General features: G+C 41.9%; 1 protein-coding gene and 1 long non-coding RNA gene across 5 annotated transcripts in view; both read right to left on the reverse strand.

The window, feature by feature from the left end:
• Window positions 1-20,523, reverse strand: part of LOC127450729 (ADAMTS-like protein 3) — a 283,685-nt gene that overhangs the window by 186,606 nt on the left and 76,556 nt on the right. The window lies entirely within an intron of this gene.
• On the reverse strand, window positions 6,791-17,325 carry LOC127451253 (uncharacterized). 2 transcript variants are annotated; one of them, XR_007899077.1, is made up of 4 exons: window positions 17,209-17,325; window positions 7,404-7,505; window positions 7,079-7,134; window positions 6,791-6,968 (listed from the first exon to the last, which is right to left on the reverse strand). It is a non-coding gene; the product is annotated as an uncharacterized LOC127451253 (long non-coding RNA). The 2 variants fall into 2 exon arrangements; XR_007899075.1 differs by having other exon boundaries at window positions 7,079-7,505.

The following is a 20,523-nucleotide window of genomic DNA, read 5'->3' on the forward strand; positions in this document are numbered from 1 at the left end:
CTGAGAATACACAGAATCTGATGAAAGCTGGCTCATTGTTGCAGTGGTTGAACTGTAAGCCTGGTCTGGGTTAAGAGCTGTTTAGATAAGCCTGAACATCTTTCCTGCATTAGAGGTTTTCCAGCACCTATCATTAAGAGGAACTGATTTCATAAATAAAGTATGTTAACATGCTGTCAGAGTGTGTGGACTTTCTGTTTGATATGCGTTTAAATTGTTTTTTCTTTGTGTTTTAAACATTAAACCACTTTTTCCTATTTATGCAAAATCTCAGATTTACATACACCTCATACAAGGACATCTGCTTTTTGAACTCGTATATAAACAAGTAAGTCTTCATGAAAACATACAATACTTGACAGTATCTCTAGTGCTAATCATTTTGAAGCTCTACACACAAACATATAATTCCTATAAATCCAATGATTTTTCAACAGACATGAGAAAAAACAAACATTATTGAACTGCAAAAATACCTCTAAAATTTTTACTCCATGTCAGACACACAGTCAGTCGCACACACTCAAATGTGTGGTATGTGGACATAAAGTAACTGCATGAATAATATGAAGCAAATATCGACTATCAGTATACACTCACTGAGCACTTTATTAGGAATACTATAATACTATTCTAATAAAGTTTATGATGTGGTGTTCTGCTGTTGTAGCCCATCCGCCTCAAGTTTCGATATGTTGCGCATTCTGAGATGCTATTCTGCTCACTACACTTGTTCAGAGGGGTTATCTGCAGCCTTTCTGTCAGCTTGAACCAGTCTGGCCATTCTCCGTTGACCTCTCTCATCAACAAGGCCTTTCCTTCCACAGAACCACTGCTGACTGGATGTTTTTGTTTTTGGCACCATTCTAAGACTGTTGTGCGTGAAAATCCCAGGAGATCAGCAGTTACAGAAATCAATTTTTTTCCCCATTCTGATGGTTGATGTAAACATTAACTGAAGCTCCTGACCCATATCTGCATGATTTTATGCTTTAGACTGCTGCCACACGATTGATTGATTAGATAATAGCATGAATAAGTAGGTGTACAGGTGTACCTAATAAAGTGGGCAGTGAGTGTATAACTGCATAAAGTATGTACAGTGTGTGTGTGTGTGTGTGTGTGTGTGTGTGTGTGTGTGTGTGTGTGTGTGTGTGTGTGTAGGCAGGTTTAAGTGGTTTACGAGGACTTTTTTTAAGGTTACAAACTGGTCATTACAAGGGTATTATGCTATAAATGTGGTTTATGAGGACATTTCTAGTGTCCCCATAATTCAAATTGCTTAAAAAACATACTAAACAATGTTTTATTGAAAATGTAAAAATGCAGAAAGGTTTCTGTGAGGGTAGGGTTTAGGGGTAGGGTTAGGGGATAGAATCTATAGTTCATACAGTATAAAAATCATTATGTCTATGGAGAGTCCTCATAATGATAGCTGCACCAACATGTGTGTGTGTGTGTGTGTGTGTGTGTGTGTGTGTGTGTGTGTTTGTGTGTTGGAGAAAGGATGCAGGGAATTTACATTCAGCCCCACAACCCAACATCACACTAATACAGATGTGCAGGGCTTGTAAATCTCCTCAATCCAGGAAATATAACACAACTGGAAATTTCAGCAGAACGTATTACAGCAGTATCAGCTTGCATGACAACCACTGAAACAACCCTCTCAACTGTCAGGTCTGGGAATAGGGAAACAAGAGGACCACATTGCACTATCGGAGTCTGTCCTGCTATACACCTCCCTATGGGTGGAATGGCTCCCTGTTAATGCTGATCTCTCAGATTTGGTTCCCAATTTAAAATGTTTACTTTCAGGTTTAAGATAAAAAAATAAAATAAAAAAAAGTACCAGTATAGTCCTCAGTGTGTAGAACCTTAGTTCAAATACTTGATCGCTCTGAAGAAGTAATTCTTCATCAAAGAAAAAAAGATTTGCCTTTTTTTAATCTTTGATCAAAATGTTATAACTTGCACTGCTTCTAAAATGACTGGTAGAGCAACTTCACCAATTACATTTTGCTGGTCAACAGTATATACTGGTCCACCAGCTAGACCACACCACTCCAGCATTAACCTGCAAAAACCAGTCTGGACCAGTGTGGAAATTCATGCTAGTCTAAGCAGCTCTATTCAAAGAGTGAAACTGACTGTCAACGACTTGGTTTAGAGATGGTCTTTAAACGATTAGGTCAATATCATATTCCAGGATATGTTCATGCATACTGTATGGTCTAGACCATAGCAGAGTATCAAATGGTAAAGCAAACAAAACGTATAAATATATAGCGATATTATTTGGGGAGACAAATGCTTTAAATGAATAAATATATCATAAACAACTTCAGGCCATTTTCCATCGATTTCCTCTTTGCAGCTAATTGATAATGGCTCTATCCAATTTCTGGAGCTTGCACCTAAACTTTTCACTTCCTCCCACAGACCAAAAAGATAAGCTCCTTTCCTTGACCTCCACCTGCCCAGATCTTTAACCACTTCACCATACCACCCCATAAACTTGATCAAAGTTTGAGAGAAGGCATAAATATTTGGTATATTTCATTTTTTTTTCATTTTTTTTTTTTTTTTCAGAATTCCAGCTTTCCTTTAAGTAAATGACTAAGCACAACTGTCATCCAAGCAAAACTTCCTTCAGTTAAAACTCTGCAATGTATATAAACACTTCAAGTGAGTAACTTGGATTTGAAAAACCATTTGATGAGACCAAAGTCTAATGAAAGACGGGCATATGCCATGCTTGGCCCAGTTTCTTGTCCGGCCACTACCGCAACCAGTGCCAAATTAACTAACCACACACTACCTGATCTGGATGACATAAGACAGCTTGAACTGCAAGGCACAAACGCTCGGCTTAACCTTCCTGACCATCCACACATCATATATTCCCCTGCTCCGTTAATGGCTTTTGTTAACAGACCATCAGTTGTACATCCACTTAAGGACGCCACAGTTTCCAACTACCTCACAACAGGGCTGTGCTGATTTACTGGCACCCATCTCTGCCAAATAAAAGTAGGACTATAACCACAGATGGGACATGTCCCTGGCTTTATTATTTGTGCTATTTAGTAGGGAGAACACTGAAGCCTTGAAAAGGGTTTAACTGATTGGAGTGCAAGCTAAGAAGCACGTCAGTGATCTGGCCAATGCACAGCTGATCAAGATAAGATAAGACAGGGAGGAGGTGATGAGCTCTCTCGCTCTCAGACAGAACAGAGGTTAACGTTTGTCTGGAGCAACATGTGCAAGACTAGCTAGAAACTTTGTTTTGGAAAACCCAGCTAAAATCAGCTTCTGATGGTAGATTTGTTTTACATTGTTTCCAGCTGATTTCAGTTGGTCATATATTGTCATTATTACACAGTCCTCTAGAATACTTGATTCTGATTGGTCAGTCTTGGCATTCTGCATTCAAATATTTTTATGTAAAGAACACTTAACTGAATAATTGATCATTGTCCCAGGTAACAGAATTCCTACATAGCTGTGCTACTTTCTTGTATCACACCACAGTCTCATGCTTCTCACGTAATAAAATAATTTAAACTCATATCAGTATTTCACACCCATTCAATTAGTTTTGCTTCACAACTAAACTCAACACACTCTCACGGTGAAATTGTAAGGATTCGTAGGACTTTTCTGAATTTGGCTAATTTGTATGATATTGTACAACTGCACTCGTATGAATTTGTACGACTTTCACTACAGCCAAAGACAGTGCTGGACATCGTTTACATCTAATACATGACAATTACTTATACTTACTTCTGTCACACACAACAGCTATCATGTTTACACACTCTACTGATTGGTTAGGTTTAGATAAAGGGTTTGGGTAAGGGCATAATATTAATAAGTATGTCCTTAATGCCTCGTGCACGTAACTTGCACGTGATGAAATCGTAAGAATTTATATGAACAAAATCGTATGAACTCATACTAAATAGCCAACTCGTAAAATATGTATGAATTTACATGAGATTGGATTGACTAAATTTCAGGAGTTTGCTTTTCAAATGTTTGGCATTTCAAAATGATCCTGCGTAACATAATTCTCAATGTGAAATATGGCATTTAAATTCAACACTTAAACTCTAAATCTCTTAAAACAATATAATTTAAGATTCTCTTCAGACCCTTTCTTCTAGTGACAAGGAGCTACACACTCAAAATGGCAAATGAGAAATGTAGCAAGAGTCATTAATTGAAAACCACTGATAGCAAGACGGTACAACTTACACGGCTCCCCTAGAGGCAACAAAGAGTAATTGAGGTTTGAAAGGTTGTTATTGCAGAACTGAAAAAAAGGCCTCTGAGGACTTACAAAAGTTACATAATGTGATTCAAGGCTAAAGTGAAAACTAAACTGAAACACATGGGATGAAGACCACGTGCACCAGAGCACCACAGGACTTGATATGTAAAGCAAACATATCAATTCTGAACCAATTAAATGAGCCCAATAAAAATTGCTCATTTATTGTCATGCGCCTGTGGAGAGGAAACACTGATTGAGTGAAACATAAAATGTCCCAGAACCTGACAAAACCCATCATTACAGTGTGCTTATATAATGTAAAACACCAAGTACAGAAGTATATCTCTATATCATCGTCATGTAAAAGAGGGCAAGGAAATAGATTAAATAAACAGATGTACTGTATGCTTTTTGGCGAATGTCTAAGACATTGGGTAGATTTAGTATATATTTAACTTGGAATTGTAGAAACTGCCAGTTGATACCTTCTGTCTCTAAAAGTGCCAATATATTAATCCTCAAAAAGTGGAACTTTCAAAAGAATCTCTAATTTAAAATATTGGGTATACATTTCACAATTTTGTGGGCATTTTCAATGCTGTTTATAAATACATATTTTATGCAATACTCAGAGACTTGAGCTGCCTCCAAATATCCATTCTTTCCTACTATAGTATGCCAAAAACAGTATGCCAGTGGAATAGTATGTCCGAATCCTAAGTATTCATAAAACAGTAAGTGAGAAATACCCGGATGGCCTACTATTTCTGTCAAGATTCTAAAGTGTGGATCAACTGGATACTTTACGTTCCCATAATCCCTCAGGAGCTAAGGAGATGTCACGTTCAAAACACTGCATTTAAGAAGAATGGCGGTGAACCATGAGTGCGATGGCTCTTTTCAACTTTAAGTTATTTTTTATTACGTAATTTATTCGGGTCACAGGTTAATACCCGCGTCCCCGGATGAAGTATCACCGGAATCTATTCATATTATGGCTGTCGATTTAACTTAATTCGGTGCAATGAATTATACAAAAACAAAAGCGTTAAAAAAATGTACGCAATTAATCATGTCCCCGGACCATAACAAGGAATATTCCTTATATCTGAGCACATCAAGCTTGGAGTACCACCTGTTTTTTCCAGGGGGCAGTAAGCGAAACTCCAGCTATACAGGCAACGTGCAGTTTATACAAACAGAGAACAAACCACACTTACCGAGAGCAGACAACACAAGTTGAGAACACGTTCTTGTGATCAAACAAAGCTTGATGGAGCACATATCCCAACACAGGGATCTCAAGATGTGTTTTTCTAAGTTTCAAACATCGTTTTACTTGAAACAGTGACCTAAAAACCGTATGTTTATGACGTGTTGCAACCGAGATGCTCCAAAAGCGTCCGTCTGACGCAGGTGAACATTGACACATCCTTCAACAATCCCTTATAATAAATCTCAGACTGACTGATGAATTCAGTTGCAAAAAGGATTGCTATGGACTGTAGACCAATGATTTACTTGTGTGCCAAAATAATGTAATGCATTTTAATGATCTGTATTATATATATACCCTAATGTGTTGGGGAGTAACGGAATACATGTAAAGGGATTACGTATTTAAAATACAAAATATAAGTAACTATTCCACTACAGTTACAATTTAAATCATTGGTAATTAGAATACAGTTACATTCAAAAAGTATTTTGATTACTGAAGAGATTACTTTGCATTTTATTGTCATTTGTTTCATTTAATATTTAGTCCTTTCAGATGGAAAACATTTATACATATAAATGGTGCAATCCAAAGTGCATTTGAACAATGGTGAAACATTTCCTTATGATGTGTTACATTCATACGAGCAGACAGAGAATTAAGTTTGAAGTAAGTTTAAATAAACCTTGTGTAAACTGTCAGTTTGACAACATGTGTGTGTGTGTGTGTGTGTGTGTGTGTGTGTGTGTGTGTGTGTGTGTGTGTGTTATTTATAATTTAAATATCACTATTTATAATTATTTAATCATTATACTATTTTTGAGGAAATGAATTATAAAACTTTATTTTGCCAAATTTAAAAAGTTTGTGAAATATTTGTTATCTGTCGGTTTTATTGACCCTGTAGGATAAAACAATCTGCTAAAAGCAGCATGCTCTTTCTGCTAATTTGCTCAACCTAAAATCCATTGATAACAAAAGATTGTTTTCCCTTGTTCATATCAATTTCCTTTTTACTCTGTATGAAATATGAGAACGCACAACTGTTAAAGGACTGGTTCAATTTCTCTTTTCAAATCACTGGTGTTAATAGAGATCTCTGGTAAATTTGTTTCTAATTCATTTTTGAACCAAACAAATGGACAACATGCATTCAAACCCCTGCAAGATGCAAACTGTCAAATGACTAAACACTTCACAAAACCAAATTATTTTCACTTTATTTTTATTTATTTTTTAAAATAAATTTGAGTAGTGCTTGTAGTAGTAGTTACAACACAAATCCCTCTTTCAATGTAAGTTCTAAATTTGTTATGTTTTATCGTATGCCAGGTGAAAATCAACATGATTTGAATTTTACAACTGGTGTGGGATTAAAACTATCAAAACACAAAAAGGAAAGAAACTGTCCTTTAGATGAGTGGTTCTCTGGTGAGTCACGATCCAAAAATGGATCACAGGTCTGTTCTGCAGGGGAAAAACAATGCTGTCACTTGGTAGAAGCCACCCAAATAAGGCAGATGCTATGTAGACCACAATTTGTTTTGTATAGTGAATTATTGACAAAGTTACATTACAAGGCAAGTCAGTCCACTCCGCCGCCATCTTGGAAATTCTCCCATGCAGCTATTTTCTATGGATACAAGTGGCATAAAAGTACAGCCCCTACAGTATCTACTTGAAAGAGTAAAGAACAAAATCTCCAAAACAGTTGGTCAAGATTAAGATCAAAGAACATATTTCAAATCAGCAGTAAAATCTAACAACAATGGTATCATATATTGTGCTTTTTTTTTTTTTTTTTGCTCAGATCACGCTAAAAAAACAATAAAATTTAGGCTGGTCCAGCTAATGCACATTCTCAAGCTATGTCTGTATCTAAAAGGTAATTGGTTCTTTTACCTGTAAGGTGGGGCTTCCTTTTCTATATCCGCCATATCAGGTGTTCCAATTTCTCCCATTCATTTTAATACAGGTGCTTCGTCTCTGGCTAAGTAGTCTCTCCTGTTGAGAGCATGAAACCATCGAAATACAGGACACATATGTCAGGTTACTGTTATAATTTTGCATGTTGTTGGATCTATGCGGTTCAGGACATTTTTGTTGTGTCGCTGCTTCATCTCCAATGTAAAATCTGGGTCATGTTACAAAACCAGATACCAAACATCAGATTTAGACTACGCACCTACAAGGTGATTTCTGTTCAAATCTTCACAGATTACACTGACACCAGCCTGCATCCATTCCAAACTGCTTTTCACTTAGCTAAAACACAGTGTTACGATGGAAACCTCATATCCAAGCAGTGCTGCGGATGATTCAGGCTTTGTTACCGTGAGCTACACCTGATGGCAAACGAATCAAGGTGTAACTCCCATAAGTGTAATGATTTCAGTTCTCTGTTAGTAATGAGGTGCTCTGGATAACTTCCACTGCTTTCATGTGGAGAGCTCAGTCAAACCACTGCCTGACCACAGCAAACACACTCTCGCTTTTTTATTTGTGTATCCTGATGAGTGCGGAGAGAGAACTGTGTAGTCCTTGAGGGCTGGAGACTTGCTGAAATGCAGTGTCTTCTCTGGGAAATCTTCTCCATCTGACAAGCCAAAGTGATATCATTTGTATTCATAGGTATATTCGTAAATAAAAAGTGGTTCTAATACACATACATTTCCGTATGTTTGGATAGACATTGAATCATACAATATCAACATATTGACAGCATCTAAAACATTAACCCTTATACATTTAAAACTTTAGAGACAAATAGTTTACGAATCCTTTAAGACAAAATATGGAATTGATTGACTGATTTCATTGCAAAGTAAATTGCATTTAATAAACATGTTTAACAGCATGTCATTTCTTATATTCAGTTAACAAATTTAGCATACCTAATTTAAACTACTTTGATTAGTCCCATCTGGATTTCATCTAAAAATGAATTTGGCATTAAAAATGTCTTTCTTAGATAATGTTTAGGTCCCAATATATATTAGGTGTCTTTAACTACTATGTACTAACATTAAAATACATACAATACAATGTATTTATTGTGTAACTTGTTCTGCAAAATTCTCACAATATTTACATTTGCTGCTACTGAGGTTGAGGTACAGGTAAGTTTAGCGGTCGGGATATGGTAAGGGTAAGGGTTGGGGTAGGGTAAGGTTTAGGGGTAAGGTTAACAATGCAACTACAGATGCAATTAAATGCTGGTACTTTAAATGTATGTACAATGCAACAACACATATACACATAATAAGTACTTATATAAAATGCTTAATTACATAGTAGTTTAAGACACCTTATGTAAAGTGGGTCCAAAGTTTCTTTATCATTTACTGATAAATGAGAGTGCCACTATGTAATTGTGTATGAATATTGAACTCAGTCACCTGTGGCAGAACCCTCGTAAAGCTTCCTGCATTTCCAATTCCAACAAGTATTCAGAGGATTTATAAAGATTTGTACCTCTCTGAAGTTGTACATACATACAAGCTTTTACATTTAGTTGCTCTCTAAATGTTGCTATTGCAGGGGATGATTACAGTGTGCTAGACATGTACACTTCCCTTGAAAAGCTTGAACCCTTTGTTTTAACGTCTACTTGGTTGCTTCAGGCAAAACATACTTGGGCGATGCAAAGAATAAAAACATGTTCACTAGTTTTCTCAAGCTAGAGTGAAATGTCATCCACTGTTCTTCAGGAAAGGAATACCACAGAGAGAGTGAAGATTATCTGTACATTATCTAGCAACACATCAGTTAGAAACATATGCAGCGTTTTGAAAATCCTCCCATCATAACTGAATCCCCACCAGTGTGTGTGGGAAAGGGTCTGTTGGCCTTGTTTGTTGACCAAACAAGGCCATCCTGCTTTACAGCCCCTGCCATTGAAATGTGCATCTATCTGTCATCGCACATCATCAATCAGCCATCAGCTGCCCAACAGCAGGCAGATTCTCATGGTGCACACCTTAACTACAGATGAAGGACACCATCAGTCCCTGCTGAATAACAGGCTGCTACTGGGAGTGGAGTAGGCAGCAATATCATAAGCTGTTATGGCTTTGAGTAAAATAAGATCCTGAAAACCATCTCAGCACAGACCATCTTAGTTGTCAATAAAAAAAAACAGTATAAACACTTTCTATGAAGCCTGTATTGGCTGCAATTTTCCACTCCTTGCTGAGCTTTACAGGTCCAGGACAGAGCCACAAAGATTTTTCAAGATCCCTCCACCCTGACATAGCTTGTTTTAAAAGCTTCCCTATGGCAGATATTTCAAAACAATCCAAACCAAGACCAACAGACACCTGCATGGCTTCTTCCCCAATTCTGAATCCCTGCTCAACCAGGATCTCAACAGCTGAAGTTGTGTCTCCACCATCTTTGCACATTTCACACATTTCCAACGACTTGTCTATTATATTTCCTATTGTATACTTTGTATATTGTAACATGCAGTGTATAGTAAAGTGTATTTTGTATTGCAAGTGTACAGGTGCATCTCAATAAATTAGAATGTCGTGGAAAAGTTCATTTATTTCAGTAATTCAACTCAAATTGTGAAACTCGTGTATTAAATAAATTCAATGCACACAGACTGAAGTAGTTTAAGTCTTTGGTTCTTTTAATTGTGATGATTTTGGCTCACATTTAACAAAAACCCACCAATTCACTATCTCAAAAAATTTGAATATGGTGACATGCCAATCAGCTAATCAACTCAAAACACCTGCAAAGGTTTCCTGAGCCTTCAAAATGGTCTCTCAGTTTGGTTCACTAGGCTACACAATCATGGGGAAGACTGCTGATCTGACAGTTGTCCAGAAGACAATTATTGACACCCTTCACAAGGAGGGTAAGCCACAAACATTCATTGCCAAAGAAGCTGGCTGTTCACAGAATGCTGTATCCAAGCATGTTAACAGAAAGTTGAGTGGAAGGAAAAAGTGTGGAAGAAAAAGATGCACAACCAACCGAGAGAACCGCAGCCTTATGATTGTCAAGCAAAATCGATTCAAAAATTTGGGTGAACTTCACAAGGAATGGACTGAGGCTGGGGTCAAGGCATCAAGAGCCACCACACACAGACATGTCAAGGAATTTGGCTACAGTTGTTGTATTCCTCTTGTTAAGCCACTCCTGAACCACAGACAACGTCAGAGGCGTCTTACCTGGGCTAAGGAGAAGAAGAACTGGACTGTTGCCCAGTGTTCCAAAGTCCTCTTTTCAGATGAGAGCAAGTTTTGTATTTCATTTGGAAACCAAGGTCCTAGAGTCTGGAGGAAGGGTGGAGAAGCTCATAGCCCAAGTTGCTTGAAGTCCAGTGTTAAGTTTCCACAGTCTATGATGATTTGGGGTGCAATGTCATCTGCTGGTGTTGGTCCATTGTGTTTTTTGAAAACCAAAGTCACTGCACCCGTTTACCAAGAAATTTTGGAGCACTTCATGCTTCCTTCTGCTGACCAGCTTTTTAAAGATGCTGATTTCATTTTCCAGCAGGATTTGGCACCTGCCCACACTGCCAAAAGCACCAAAAGTTGGTTGAATGACCATGGTGTTGGTGTGCTTGACTGGCCAGCAAACTCACCAGACCTGAACCCCATAGAGAATCTATGGGGTATTGTCAAGAGGAAAATGAGAAACAAGAGACCAAAGAATGCAGATGAGCTGAAGGCCACTGTCAAAGAAACCTGGGCTTCCATACCACCTCAGCAGTGCCACAAACTGATCACCTCCATGCCACGCCGAATTGAGGCAGTAATTAAAGCAAAAGGAGCCCCTACCAAGTATTGAGTACATATACAGTAAATGAACATACTTTCCAGAAGGCCAACAATTCACTAAAAATGTTTTTTTTATTGGTCTTATGATGTATTCTAATTTTTTGAGATAGTGAATTGGTGGGTTTTTGTTAAATGTGAGCCAAAATCGTCACAATTAAAAGAACCAAAGACTTAAACTACTTCAGTCTGTGTGCATTTAATTTATTTAATACACGAGTTTTACAATTTGAGCTGAATTACTGAAATAAATGAACTTTTCCACGACATTCTAATTTATTGAGATGCACCTGTATATTGTATTGTAATGTGTATATTGTAAGGTGTACATATCTCTTTGTTTTTATTTGAACTGCGTCTTATTGCATGTCAAATGTGATGAAGGTTAATTGAAAATAACGAAAGGTTTTCCTTAATGTTATAACGCATTCTTACAAAAAAAGTATTGTGGCAGTGATATCAGATGATAATACCATGATACTTGGGTAAAAATATAGCATTGTATAATAGACCTACAGAGCTGAGATATTGTTATGCTACTGGGAGGACGAGACAAGAGAGTGGGGATCCAACTTGAAGAACTATTTATTAAGGAACTCAAAAGATACAACTAAAACACTGAAGCAAAAGGGAAATCAAACTTAACAGCAGTTTGCTGGCTAACTAGGTGAATAACATCATACACTAATGTGCTAGCAAACAAACAAAGACTTAGGGAAACATGGGGGCTATAAATACACACATGGGTAATGACAAAACATAGAACACCTGGGAACAAAGATGGGGAACAGATGAGTGTGATCAAAAAAGTGCATCATTGGTAGTGTAGACTAAAAGTCCAAACATAAAAGGAAGGTTTTGGGATAAACACTAGGGAGTTCATGATAGATATTCTTCTAAAAATCTTAATTTGTGTTCAGCAGAAGAAAGAAAGTCATACACATCTGGGATGGCATGAAGGTGCGTAAATGATGAGAGAATTACAATTTTTGGGTGAACTATCCATTTAATAGTAGACAGAAGCTGGTAGCTTGTATTGCCATGTTATGCCACATAGGTACCTTGCACCTTTAATTTGACTTTTTTACGAACACATAGTTAACACTGACATGTCATAATTATTATAAAACTGTGTTCACTTACCCTAGGATGTCGCATTTATTTCATTTTTATTGTCAATTGATAATATTGTTTAAACCAACATAAGCCTAAGCAAGTAATACATATTATATATTTGATATAGGAGATCAGGGCCAATTTAGTTGTTTACACTGTACATTTAACACATTGATTAAGACTGCATTAGACCTACAGGAGTCTTGGTCATGGTCTTGATTTGGACTCGACCCTCTCTGGTCTCAGTCTTGTCGCAGACTCAACTTCTCTGGTCTAAGCCTGGACTCGCACTCAGACGTGCTGGTCTCGACAACAACACTGCTATGGCATTCTTAATACCTTGTCCACCTTACACCTCATAATCAGTTGTGTGTTCTTGCAAACATTTAAAATAATATTTAAAAACTGATCAGATTATGCTTCCCTAAGGACTCACCGTCGACTGCGTCATGGTGTGCTGCTATGGCAGCAATGTACACCTTCAAGGTGGAAGGGGACAGCCTCCCTTCCAACCTCTCTTGCAGGAAGGAAAGCACTGATCTGACTGCGCACCTCTGGGGGTCTTCCTGATGGGAAGAACACCACTTAGCGAACAGACGCCACTTAAAGGCATACAGGCGCCTCGTAGAGGGAGCCCTAGCCTGAGTGAACGTGTCTACCATCGCAGGTGGGAGACAGCTTAGGTCTTCCGCGTCCCGTCCAGGGGCCAGACATGGAGATTCCAGAGGTCTGGGCGCGGGTGCCGGATGGTGCCCCTTCCCTGAGAAAGAAGGGCCTTTCTCAGGGGAATTTGCCCGGGGGGAGCTGTCACGAGGAGCGTGAGGTCCGAGCACCACGTCTGGGCGGGCCAGTAGGGTGCTTACCAGGACAACCTTCTCCTCGTCCTCCCTGACCTTGCACAGGGTCTGTGCGAGCAGGCTCACTGGGGGGAAAACGCATATTTGCGAATGCCAGGGGACCAGCTGTGTGCCAGCGCGTCTATGCCGAGGAAGGCCTCGGTGAGGTTTGCGTACCAGAGCGGGCAGTGGGAGGATTCTTGGGAGGCGAACAGGTGCACCTGTGCCTGACTGAATCGACTCCAAATCAGCTGGACCACCCAAAGGTGGAGTCTCCACTCTCCCTTGAGGGTAACCTGTTGTTACGGCGCGTCCGCCGAAGTGTTGAGGCTGCCCGGGATGTGAGTGGCTTGCAGCGACTTGGTGCCGCTAACTCCGTTGGAGGAGACGGCGGGCGAGTTATGACATACAGCGGGAGCGCAGACCGCCTTGGCGGTTGACATATGCTACCACTGCCGTGCTGTCTGTCCGAACTAGCACGTGCTTGCCCTGGATCAACGGCCGGAACCTCCGCAGGGCGAGCAGAATTGCCAGTAACTCGAGGCAGTTGATGTGCCAACACAGCTGCGGACCCGTCTAGAGGCCGGCGGCTGCGTGCCCATTGCCAACAGCGCCCCAGCCCATTTTGGAGGCGTCTGTCGTGACCACGACGCGCCTGGAGACCAGTTCTAGCGGAACACCTGCTCGTGGAAACGAGAGGTCGGTCCAAGGGCTGAAAAGATGGTGACAGACCGACGTACTGGCCACGCGGTGTGTCCCGTGGCGCCATGCCCGTCTCGGGACTCGAGTCTGGAGCCAGTGCTGAAGCGGCCTCATATGCATCAACCCGAGCGGGGTGGCCACCGCCGAGGACGCCATATGCCCCAGGAGCCTCTGAAAATGTTTCAGTGGAACCGCTGTTTTCTGTTTGAACGCCTTCAAACAGGCCAGCACCGACTGGGCGCGCTCGTTCGTAAGGTGCGCCGTCATGGAGACTGAGTCCAACTCCAAACCGAGAAAAGAGATGCTCTGAACCGGGAGGAGCTTGCTCTTCTCCCAGCTGACCCGAAGCCCTAGTCGGCTGAGGTGTGAAAGCACCAGGTCCCTGTGTGCGCATAACCCGTCTCGAGAGTGAGCTAGGATTAGCCAGTCGTCGAGATAGTTGAGAATGCGAATGCCCACCTCCCTTAACGGGGCAAGGGCAGCCTCTGCGATCTTCGTAAAGACGCGAGGAGACAGGGACAGGCCGAAAGGGAGGACTTGTACCGATACGCCTGACCCTCGAATGCAAACCGCAGGAAGGGTCTGTGTCGAGGAAGGATCGAGACGTGAAAGTACGCATCCTTCGGGTCTACCGCCGCGAACCAATCTTGATGCCGGACGCTCGCTAGAATGCGTCTTTTGCGTCAGCATCCTGAACGGGAGTCTGTGTAAGGCCCGGTTCAGTACTCGCAGGTCCAAGATTGGCCGCAACCCACCGCCTTTTTTCGGTACAATGAAGTAGGGGCTGTAAAACCCCCTCTTCATCTCGGCTGGAGGGACAGGTTCTATCGCGTTCTTCCGTAGGAGGGTAGCGATCTCCGCGCAAGGTAGCAGCGTTTCCATCTTTCACCAAGGTGAAGTGGACACCGCTGGACCTGGGCGGATGCCCAGCGAAGTGAATCGTGCAGCCGAGTCAGACGGTCCAGACCAGCCCTCGCGACGGACTGGAAAGCGCAAGCCATGCACCCGAGTTCCGTGCAAGGGGGACCAAAGGTACAACGTCATCGGATGTACCGGCGGGTGGGGCCTCGCGGCGGGGCGGAGCTTGAGGTGCCACACCACATCGTGGCCGTGCTGAGTCCGAGGACATCGAAGCACTTACCTGGCTCCTTGTGACCACCCCCGGAACAGCCTGGGACGGGGGAGGAAGAGGCCTGTCCTCATGACCCGTGGAGACTGTCACATCGGGGGCGGATTTGTGCCACAGCTGGGCGCTCAGGGCGGGAGACCGCCGCTGGAGCGCCAACCTGCCAAATGGAGTGGTGGACGGTGGTCGTGATGCCAGCCGTACACACCGAATATGTGACCCAGGGAACAAGGAAACCACTCTTGCGGAGCTCTTGAGTACTGCAGCCACTTGGGCATGCAGCGCAATTAAATGCAAAAGGTAACAAAAAGAAGATCTGCTTACCAGCTCCAGAGCAGCGGGTTTCGTTGTCCCTGGGTCGCCCGTCTCAGGGGCGCTTCGAAGACCTCCGTGGGTTCTTCGGTGCCGGCTGTGAGACGGGTGGCGTCGGCTTCCTGCGGTGGGCTCCACGCCGGGGCCGGGCCGGAGGGGCGGGCTGCGGCGGAGCCGGTGCAGTCACCGCAGGGGGACGCCCTCGGCGATGAGTAGATGGGGGGATCTTGAGCCACGCCGGGGCAGGACAAGCCGGCTAACATCCATCTACTGCTCTACCATCGAGAACTGCTGGGCAAAGTCCTCGACAGTGTCGCCGAATAGGCCCGCCTGGAAAATGGGGGCAGCAAGGAATCGTGTCCTGTCGGCCTCACCCATCTCGACCAGGTTGAGCCAAAGGTGGCGCTCCTGGACCACTAGTGTGGCCATCGTCCGCCCGGGAGACCGCGCCGTGACCTCCGTCGCTCGGAGAGCGAGGTCGGTCGCCGAGCGCAGTTCCTGCATCAATCCCGGGGCGGAACTACCCTCGTGCAGTTCCTTTAGTGCCTTGGCGGACTTGCAGGAGAGCCATGGCGTGCAGGGCGGAGGTGGCTTGTCCAGCAGCGCCGTAGGCTTTGACCGTCAGAGACGACGTAAACCTACAGGCCTTGGACGGGGGCTTTGGGCACCCACGCCAGGTGGCGGCGCTCTGCGGGCATAGGTGCACCGCGAGCGCCTTTATCCACCGGGGGATTGCCGAATAACCCTTGGCCGCCCCACCATCGAGGGTAGTGAGAGCGGGGAAGCTGAAAATATCGGGACCGGGCAGTAAAAGGTGTCTCCCGCGATCTTGTCAGCTCTTCATGCACATCCGGGAAGAAAGGAACGGGGCGGGGCGTGGCTTTGAGCGGCGCCGCGAGCCCAGGAACCAATCACAGAGCCGCGAGGGTTCAGGGAAGAGCGGTGAAATCCGCTCTAACCGACGCTCGCGGCTGTCCGGGAAAGCATGTCGTCATCTCCGCGTCAGCCTGTGACTGGGCGATCGACCCCGAAGGGAGGAGCCCAGCCGAGGCTTCCGACTGGACGAGCCCGCTCTCCGATGCTGCGCTCGAGAGCTCATCACTTTCGCGGGCTCCAAATAAGAGGTCGAACTCGCCGTGAGACGAGCCGGCAGACTCACCCGGAAGCCCGATCGGGGCAGACGAGCGTGCTGGGGAATGGGAGGTCCGCGGGGGGATACCCGGCGGAGGCGGTCCCATTGGGGTCCCCAAATCGCCCCCAGTGCTAGCCGCGCTGGCCTCAAACCCGTGGGTAAAAGGACCGAGGCGGGAGCCTCTGGGGTGGCTCGCTTCCTTACGAAGGCGAGCCGCGACCGCAACGTTGCCATGGACACATTCTCGCAATGAGAATGTGACCATCCACGAACGCTGTCTCCGCGTGAGCAGTGCCCAGACACGAAAGACAGTGATCGTGACCGTATTTAAAGTAGCCTAATATACTGTATTATACTTATCTATTCAAAGTCATACTTTTAAAGAGTATAATGCATTACAATAAATGATTAATGCCGATGTTCATGCTGTATATTATGTGTTGGCCATTTGGTCATATTACAGCTGCCAATAATATTCTTGAAATGCTGTGTGCTGTACAGTCCTTGACATCCTGTGTATCCTAACTGAACTTGAAAATACTAAGAAATTACAGTGAAAAGTAAACATAGAGGATTATGTAACTTAATACAGCTGACACTGACAACAAATTCCATGACTAATGCATACTAGAGCTACTGTCTTGAAAGATCTACATGAAAAAAAAAAACTGAATATTCACCTCTGGCTCACCTTTCTCCAGCTTTAAAGGGCCCTCCATCTGAGCAGATCTTTCCTTTAATATCATCAGGTTGTGGAGGTCACCCCACAAATCCATCAGAGAGTATCTATCATTTAGCGGGAATGCCAGGTGGCCTTTTTAGCAGTGTTATATCAGGAAGAACTAGTTAAATAGGGAAAGGCACTTGGAAGCTTGGAGGCCCGCTGTTTCATATACCTGCAGGGCTACAGCAGCTGTGAAGCAGGCTTTTCATCTAAAAATGTCCCCTAATTAAGTTAAGTCCAAGCAAGCCCTCCATGACATTCAGTTATTCTTATCCCCATCACTCCCAGAGGGCCATCTGACCTATTCAACAAGTGGCCTGCTGTGGGTCTGCGCTGGCTAGATGCCGAGACCTCCTTTGGGTAATGCTGGGGGAATTTCCACTCGGTGTCAACACAAATCTGAGCGGCACTTCAGAAAGAGGAAGGACACAATGGGTGAATATAGATCAATCTCATTACCAACAAGAAGGACACACAGTATAACATGAGCTCTCTTCAGTCTTTCAAATGTTTCTCCAAGATGGTAATGAGATTAAATGGAAAGCAACTGGAGACTTGAGGCTTAAAAGCTGCTTCTCAGATTTGTCTCCAGAGAAAATGACCCCTCTAATTTCACATGTGTTTCGGAAGAGATCTCAACCAGTGCCCAAATTTGTCAACATACCAAAGTCTTCAATCAAAAGATTTCAATTTCACACATTTCAACAACAAGACTTATCTAAAATATGCTCTTTTTGCTCTATACTCTCACTGTATGTCAAAAATTGTCTCATTTTTGTGTTTATTTCTATTTCTCCTAAATAATTTTTGGGGAAATAGTCTGAGACAAAGTTGATACATGAAACATAACTGAGAAATCTATGAAGTCTCTTGATTTATGAAAGATCAACCTCTGAGCAATACAACTTTCCTCTGGTGAATTAACTATTATGTGATTAATCAGTTTTAGACCAGTGAAACTGGCATATCATTTTCAGATCACCTTTGGTCAAAAAGGATATAACAGCACTTTTGCATCTGTATCAGGATTGGTATAGCTGAGATGAGCATTACTTGTTTTCATTCACACTCCATTAAGTGTTATGTTGTAACTTTTAGTACAGAAGTCAATACAAGCTGTTAAAGCACCAGTGCAAGAGATAGTATGAGGAGACAGGCCACTCATAGAGAAATTAATGGGAGAAATCATAACGCTCAATATGGAGGCTGTAGGAAAGGAAGTCTGCCTTTCAGTTAAAACAGCTAATCATCATTTTGATAGAAGCATTGCATTGTTCAATATGGTGGCTATATGAATGGAAGTCCTGTGACTCCTGACTTTCAGATAAAAGAGTCAATCGCTTCTTTGGTAAAGGCACTGTCTTGTCTTTTTGCTCTAGAATACACATGCACATTAGATGGACTATTAGCTGAACCAACTTGCCTTAAAGGAACTTTGATAGCACTTAGCAGCCAAACTCGACCTCAGATCATATCAAACATCATAAGCTAGACTAAAGACCTGTTCACACCAAACCCTTTTTCTGGTGCGATTGTTCGTTCCGAACTAGCTTTTTTACAGGAACAATGGATTCCTATCAGGAACAATGGATTTTTATGGTGCTTTTCAAACCGGGTCCAACAAATCATCCGCCGACAATCCAAAGGTTTTTTTTTTTACGGAGAGAGGTCCGATTTTTTTACTGACCATTCTCATTTGCACTAAGCTCGTAGTAAAATATTCCATAAAATACAAAAGACTTGCTACATGCAATATTTTACTGTAGACAAACTAACTGCAGAACCACACTGCTATTTTTATTGCAAGAATATATAAAAAAGTATTGCAATAATTTAAATAAAGAAAAGACCGTGAGCCAGTGTTTTCTTTTATATTGTTTTTAATATTACGCATCACATTTTAAACTATACCTCTTATTCTTAATGTACATTATTCCATGTGTATTTATCACTGTACCTTGGGTTATATTTTACAGGCATTAATCCAGGCATTATAAAAAGAGAAGTTGGGTTCGGGAGTCTGTTTGGAATATATTTGTAGCAAAATACATGCAAATATATATGCAACAGCACTCTTTACTCATCTCACTCGAGTAAAAAACAGATCATATACTCCTCAAAATGCATCAACACCATGGAAAGAACATAGTGAACCAGTTATGCCAAATTAGGCTTTTAAATGCTTTAACAGCATTCAATATATTAAATCACTGACAGCTGGGTAGGGCAGGAGACTGGTATAAATGTTTGTAGAACAGCAACAATGGTGCCTACTGTACAGGGGGTGAAATAGTTTTTTGTTTAATTTTTTACGGACTCGCTGTGAATAGACCTGTCGTCGGAAGTTCGTCTTGCAAAATCATCACATATTTGGTGTGAACATGCCTTAAAGTCACTGAATGCAGAGACAACCTTGCAATAGTTCTTAGCACTTTGTCTACAAAAGGACAGACTGATTTGTCGAAAGAAGGTTGAAAGTTCTCCCCAAAATTTTAAACCACCAGTGGCCGAAACTGGAAGTGTTGTTGAGGTGAAATGTCCACAGGGTGGCGCAAAAAGCGAGTTATATTTTTTTAGTTGTTAATAATGTAGAACAGGCAACAAGAATGCATATTTTATTAACTTTACCCCTTAACTCTAAACCTAACTATACGTGCAGTAAAAATGCAAAAAAAAAACAAACAAAAAACAACAACAACAACATCAAAAAAAGAGCGCAAATGCAACCTCTGATTTGCGCTCACCATTGTTTATGTGAACCCAATTACTTCCTGGTTTGCACAGGACCCAAACCCATGTTGTAGAGTATGGTTTTTATGGGACCAAAACCCCTGTCTCAGAGTGAATGCGGTTACTTCCTGGTTTCCACTTGATCTGAACCGATGTCTTGAAGTGAATGTGATTACTTCCTGGTTTCCATGGAACCAGAACCTGTTTATCGGAAATTGCTATAAATGCTATTTACGCAAAAATATGTCAGATGGGAGCAGGGGCAGCAATTTACTTTCTTCCATTAGGGGGCAAAAATTTGCACCCAGGGGCATTTTTTTTTTTTCTAACCTTATAAAATGACTCTGTGCCATTCTTTTATGTCAAATACTTAAATTTAATCAGTTAATTAAATATGATTAATGATATACTGTAGGCTTTTACCAATAAAATTAAATCAACATCAACTAATATTTGTAGGGCTGGGTATTGCCATTGATTTCCCAATTTAATTATAATTCATTAGATTCCAATTTTGATTCAACTCAAGATCGATTAATTTGCGAATATTTC

This window comes from Myxocyprinus asiaticus, chromosome 2 (genome assembly GCF_019703515.2).
Source record: "Myxocyprinus asiaticus isolate MX2 ecotype Aquarium Trade chromosome 2, UBuf_Myxa_2, whole genome shotgun sequence".
In the NCBI taxonomy this organism is placed as follows: Eukaryota; Metazoa; Chordata; class Actinopteri; order Cypriniformes; family Catostomidae; genus Myxocyprinus; species Myxocyprinus asiaticus.